Raw genomic sequence first — 6,329 nt, 5'->3', positions numbered from 1 at the left:
TAAGGTGAACTGGAGAGGAAGCTATGGCTTGAAGCCTGACGAATCAACCGAACAGCAACGCAAGGGAGGTGAGCGGTGGGTGCAAGCGACAAAGCACATTTCTGATTGGTGACAGGTGAGCAGAGAATAAGATTCTGGGCTTTACAAAGTTCAGTGCACTGAAATCACACCGAATGATGGCTGAGTGGAGGATGAGATACAGGTAGGTATAGGTGTGCCTATCTTTTTTCGCGCTGAGTTCCGAATTACAGTGGAGAATAGAATCCAGGTGGTAATTAGTGAATTCTTGGGGGGGGGAGTAAAGCTTTGGTGTTGGTGCTTTGGGGGAACATTTCCCTGTTGGTGGAACTATTCAAGACTATACTATCTTATTTAATTATATTTTGGGGTAGAAGTTCTCAAGCTGAAGTAAAGAATATATACCTGAGTGAGCCTGATGACACACTGAGGCGAAACGCGTTGTTCGCTCTAATAAAACAAGCATGAAGTCAAGAAAGTGAGCGGTAGACTTCTTTCTTTTGAAATATATATATATATATATATATATATATATATATATATATATATATATATCTGTGTGGTTGTGGTTGGTTGTGTGTGTGTGTTAAAGACAGTGAGCGAGAGAGAGAGAGAGAGAGAGAGAGAGAGAGAGAGAGAGAGAGAGAGAGAGAGAGAGAGAGAGAGAGAGAGAGAGAGAGATAGAGAGAGAGAGAGAAACTGGAGACTTGCACACATTGATTTATTTTAGTCATGTGTACGTGCACTCAAATACAAGTCGAGAAAGAAGCAAGAAGAGAGTGTGTGTGTGTGTGTGTGTGTGTGTGTGTGTGTGTGTGTGTGTGTGTGTGTGTGTGTGTGTGTGTGTGCATATTCTCACACACACACACACACACACACACACACACACACACACACACACTGGTAGCACTTTACAATAACCTTCCGCTATAAACAGTTAATAAACAGTTAGCAAACAGTTAGCAAACAGTTAACTATTAGTTAACTAAAGGTTTACTATACATTTATAGGTGTATACTAAACACTTACAAAGTTTTAAAATATATTTATTAGTCCTTCTGTAACACTTAATAGAACATAATTATAAGTTACTTAATATATTATTAAAAATACTTTTATGATTAATTAACTAACATATCAACAGTAACTTAAGCATAACAAGTGACTTATAAACTGTTAACTAATTATTACTTAATATATTATAATTATTAGTTGTAGTTTACAATTTATAGTTCAATATTAACTAAGTACTTATTATTTAATCATTAATATATTGTAATTTAATGTTTTTTTAAGTGTTAATATTAACTAAACTATTGTTAATTACTTATAAATCATTTAATAATAATTATGTATAGTATTTATTAATGTATTACTAATGTTTAAAATTCAGTATGGGGAACCTTATGGTGAAGTTGGTTGAGCTTTATTAATGTATAACTAATGTTTAAAATTCTGCATTAAGAACCTTATTGTGAAGTTGGTTGAGCTTTACTAATGTTTTACTAATGTTTAAAATCCAGTATGGGGAACCTTATGGTGAAGTTGGTTGAGTTTTATTAATGTATAGCTAATGTTTAAAATTCTGCATTGAGAACCTTATTGTGAAGTTGGTTGAGCTTTACTAATGTTTTACTAATGTTTAAAATTCAGTATGGGGAACCTTATGGTGAAGTTGGTTGAGCTTAATTAATATATAACTAATGTTTAAAATTCAGTATGGGGAACCTTATGGTGAAGTTGGTTGAGCTTAATTAATATATAACTAATGTTTAAAATTCAGTATGGGGAACCTTATGGTGAAGTTGGTTGAGCTTAATTAATATATAACTAATGTTTAAAATTCAGTATGGGGAACCTTATGGTGAAGTTGGTTGAGCTTAATTAATATAACTAATATTTAACATTCAGAATGGGGAACCTTATGGTGAAGTTGGTTGAGATTAGTTAATATGTAACATTAAAGTGATACTGTCCCATTTTTGGACATAAGCTCATATTACACATCCCCTTGAGTCAAGTTATTGAGTTTTACCTTTCCCTTATTTTTTGTTTTACCTGTACTTCTTGTCGTTCTCTGAGTACGGCAGTGCAATTTTTATCTCCAAGCTAGCAGTTAACATTGAGTTCTGAGACCAGCTAGCCGCCAGCTGGTCTCATAGGACTCAATGTTAACTGCTAGCATGGAGGTAAAATTTGCACTGCCATACTAGAACGGTTGAACATACAGGAGGAGAAAGGTAAAACTCAATAATTTAACTCAAGGGGATGTGTAATATCAGCCTATTTCCAGAAATTGGACAGTATCACTAGAAATGATCACAGTACAAATGATTGTCACTTGGTCTCAAGAAATACATTTTCACACTGTTAGAAAGAGAGAAAAGAATTATCAATGATGTTAAACTGTTGTTACCCACTACTGAGTATGGTACACGTCAATGGTAGGCCAGGATCAATGGGCTACAGAATGTGACACTAGGCTTTGGGTAGAGTGAAAAAGATACCAATTAAAAGACAACATACAATATGTTTCTAAAACATTTTCACCATTTATATTAGAGCATGTCAAATCAAAAACCCCAGCACGCTACAAAACAGAGAACTTGCCAGGGTCACAACACACATTTCCCAGATCAAATTCCCTTACAATACAAAAATAATTTCTAACATAAAAATGTAGCCTTAACACAAAACATTAAGTTTCTGTCCTTTTATGTCCTTATTGGATGCACAGAGGCGAGCGCAAGCCGACAAGAGCAGTAATTCGAGAGAGTTGGCCGCTTCACTCCAAAAATGTCCTTTGGAGGATTAAAGTGACGTCCCGTGAATTGAAACAGTCCAAAACAAAAAGGAAAGGATATCGAAAGCAAAATGAACGGGGAAAACCATAATGTTCGTGTCAAATGTTCATCATGTATCCATAGAAAATATTGTATGCAACCCTAATGAAGAATGACATTCTTATATACAAACATAGGATATAGGGAAAAATAATAAAATGGGCATTAACAAAATGAAATAAAAACATCACAAGTAAGAGATTGAAAAGTTTAAATATTTACAATTACCCCCCGCCCCCCCCCCCCGCTCGCCCGCCCCCCAAAAAGGTTTGAACATTTAAAAAAAAAAAAAAATTGAATTGTCCTTCAAAAATTGGAAATAGTCCTTTAAATCCTCAAAAGAGACGATGTAGAGAGTTCCTTTAAGTTGTTCAAAAAGAAAAATAGCTCCTTTCAAGCAGTTTCAGTCAAGGCGTTGAAGTCAGTCATAGTCAGTGATGCGACACAAGCAGGCCACAATCCTACCAAATATGCCATGCGCAATGTAGAACAGGATCACATTCGAATGAGTGGGTGGCTCGCCATCTAGTAGTCGACGAATCCTCAGCAGAATCCAGATCCAGCTCAAAAACTTCACCTATGTGAACATATGTCATCAGTTAAGTTTGGTTTATTTGATAGGGACAGACACATCATGTAGCCTAGGCTGTAGAGCAGCATAACAGAAAAGCATCATAGCAGTTACAGCCGTAAGCTACACACCCAGGACAATGTTGAATTCCTATCAAATATCATCAGTTTAAACTTAAAGTTGTGCAACATTTAAAATCAATCTTCTCAAAAGAAAAGCTATGCAAACACTTTGTTCCTACTGCATTGCATACCATTCAGTTAAATAACCATTATCAAGTAAACAGGGTGAATACTATGAAATAACAACATAGTGTACTGAAATTAAGGTAACCTTGCAATTATACATGGGCCCGTACAGTGTTCAACACAATGTTATGAGGAGGGGCAAGATAGGGCTGGGCAATATGACGATATATATCGTTATCGTGATATAGAAGTGTATATCGTGACTCCTATATCGTTTATATCGTGATAGTAATTTTATCAATTTTATACATTAATATCATTTAATCACATTTCATGTTGTCACAATACACACTATAATTTCATGTAACTCTAAAAATGAGAATAAAAAGATCCATTTTAAAGAAAAGTTGTTTTAGGACATGAAAAAATAAAGAGCAAATAAAGAGAATAACTGAAAACGTATGTAATTGTCCTATATCGTGGTCGTGATATAAAGTAATCCATATCGTGATATAGGTTTTTTTCCATATCGCCCAGCCCTAGGGCAAGACACTGGCAGCCAAACATGTGAGATAAGTTTTTGACCGTCAGCGGTTTCCAACAATCAGAGGTGGAGTTGTGCACAGCTAGGTTCGCGCAGTCAGGTTATAAACAACATTTAGAACCCATGTATAGGCCTAGAGAATTACACCTTGCACGCAATGGGTGCGTGATCACAGCATGTGAAATACAGTCTGCTTACTCCGAACTCATTTCAACCAGCCAACATCAAACTTAAGTATTAACAAAACAAAATACAAATTGCAGGTTTCACCTGAAGTATTTGGCAGTGATAGACAATATAAGACTTAGGTTACAACAGTATGGGGAAAAATAGACAAGTTGCCTTACCAAGACGATTGAAACAGAAGAAATACTCGATGGAATACTCCATGGAATCCATACTGAAAAAGAAACACAAAGGACAGGAGAGTCATAACATACACAGGGCAGCCGTGGCCTAGTGGTGAGGCAGCCGTGGCCTAGTGATAAGAGAGTTGGTCTTTCAATCTGGGGGTTGCAGGTTCGAATTCCTCTGACCGCTCCCTACATCTCCATGGCTGAAGTGCCCTTGAAAAGGCACCTAAACCCACATTACTCCAGGGACTGTAAACAATACCCTGACATATAATAACTAAGTCGCTTTGAATAAAATGAAAGTGTCAGCTAAGTGAAATGTAATGCAATGTAATGACATCACAGTTTGAAATCATTGGCTCATGACTCAGGAGTACATGATCAATGCAAACAAATATATCTCCAGCACATGCATTAAGTTTTTTGTCTAAAGTAAAATGTATTCCATGGCAAACTATTATCAGTTTTTTTTTTGTAAAGAGGCTTGGTTAACACATGCCAGTTGAATTATGACTGAACAAACTAACCACGGTATGCGAATGATGATTCTCCTCTTTGGCTTCTCTGAAGTCCAGGCGAACAAAGTTGGCAGGCACAGCATCCTTTCTTAGCGTTGTCATACCACGGGTGACCTTAACAAAGCATTGCTTCTCAACGTTCTCAGATCAAACCTCGGTCTCAGCGTTGATCTGTAACCATAAATACCAGCATGTATTTTAGTTCGTTAGCAAAACAACTTCATTTTGGCACAAGTAGGCCTATGCTACTGGTTCTGGTAACACATCTGGTAAGCCATCGGATCGCTTAACACAAAATTGAAAGCATAATTTTGAAATAGCGATCTGGAAATACCATATAAATGTAGCGTTGTGTAATTACACATTCATATTTTTTTAATTAGGCTTCATTAGGCTACATGAGTCATGACAAGTTTGGCGAGCTAGCTTATTTGTGCTAGCTAATGCGTATGATTGGACATAATTATGCATCTTACCTTGAAATATGGACCAGGATCCCTCTTGATGTGATTAATTCATTCACGCCGAAGTGCCTGCTCTTTGGCGAAACGGTGGAAAGTCTGTCCACGGTAGGATTTGTTTCTCTTTGAGGACGTAGGACTACATGGGCACACAGCAATGAGGCGCCAAACAGCTGAATGTGCAGCCGGGTGTACCCCTGAAGTGTACCCCTCAACGTCTTTAGAAAGTTCCGGGTGAATAAGGCGAATTGAAACAAAACAAATACTCAATGAAAGGAAGCCTCTAGTCTTCAAAACTTACATCATTCACAGAGCTGGACGCTCCGTACTCCAAAAGGAAACTTAAACTTCATAAAAAACGAAATATTTTCTTTTGATTGTTTCTAGCTCCAAAGAAAATTCGACTGGCTCGGCAGACGACAGACTGAAGTGAACGGCTCCAAGCCACAGCCGGTTTCAAAATAAAAGTCCCAAATCGTAATTGTCACAGTAAAGGTTCTGCTATTTCAAATTCATTTAAGTCATGTTTTTAACAATAACAACCCATCATTAATTCATTGTTTCACCAGAATTACCTCTATTATCCCATTTTACTGTGTATGCTTTTTATAAACTATTTATTTTACATTTTCAATAGGCATTTGTCGACTGGGTTGCAGATGAAATAGGCTATCAAACAACTAGAACAGCATACAATAAATAAACAGAGGAAAGATATCAACCTAATCAGCTGATTTATTTTATTTATTTCAATGACTTGAAAATAGAAGACAGTTCAGTGCAATAGAAACTTTAACTTAAAGGTGCAATTATATTTACCAATATAAAACGTA

General features: G+C 36.5%; 1 long non-coding RNA gene across 1 annotated transcript; it reads right to left on the bottom strand.

The window, feature by feature from the left end:
• Window positions 1-3,316: 3,316 nt before the first annotated feature.
• Window positions 3,317-5,123, bottom strand: LOC134464493 (uncharacterized). The gene is made up of 3 exons (XR_010037912.1): window positions 5,045-5,123; window positions 4,512-4,564; window positions 3,317-3,438 (listed from the first exon to the last, which is right to left on the bottom strand). It is a non-coding gene; the product is annotated as an uncharacterized LOC134464493 (long non-coding RNA).
• Window positions 5,124-6,329: the final 1,206 nt, after the last annotated feature.

This window comes from Engraulis encrasicolus, chromosome 15, assembly GCF_034702125.1.
Source record: "Engraulis encrasicolus isolate BLACKSEA-1 chromosome 15, IST_EnEncr_1.0, whole genome shotgun sequence".
Lineage (NCBI taxonomy): Eukaryota > Metazoa > Chordata > Actinopteri > Clupeiformes > Engraulidae > Engraulis > Engraulis encrasicolus.
This window is presented reverse-complemented; position numbering and strand designations above follow the sequence as displayed.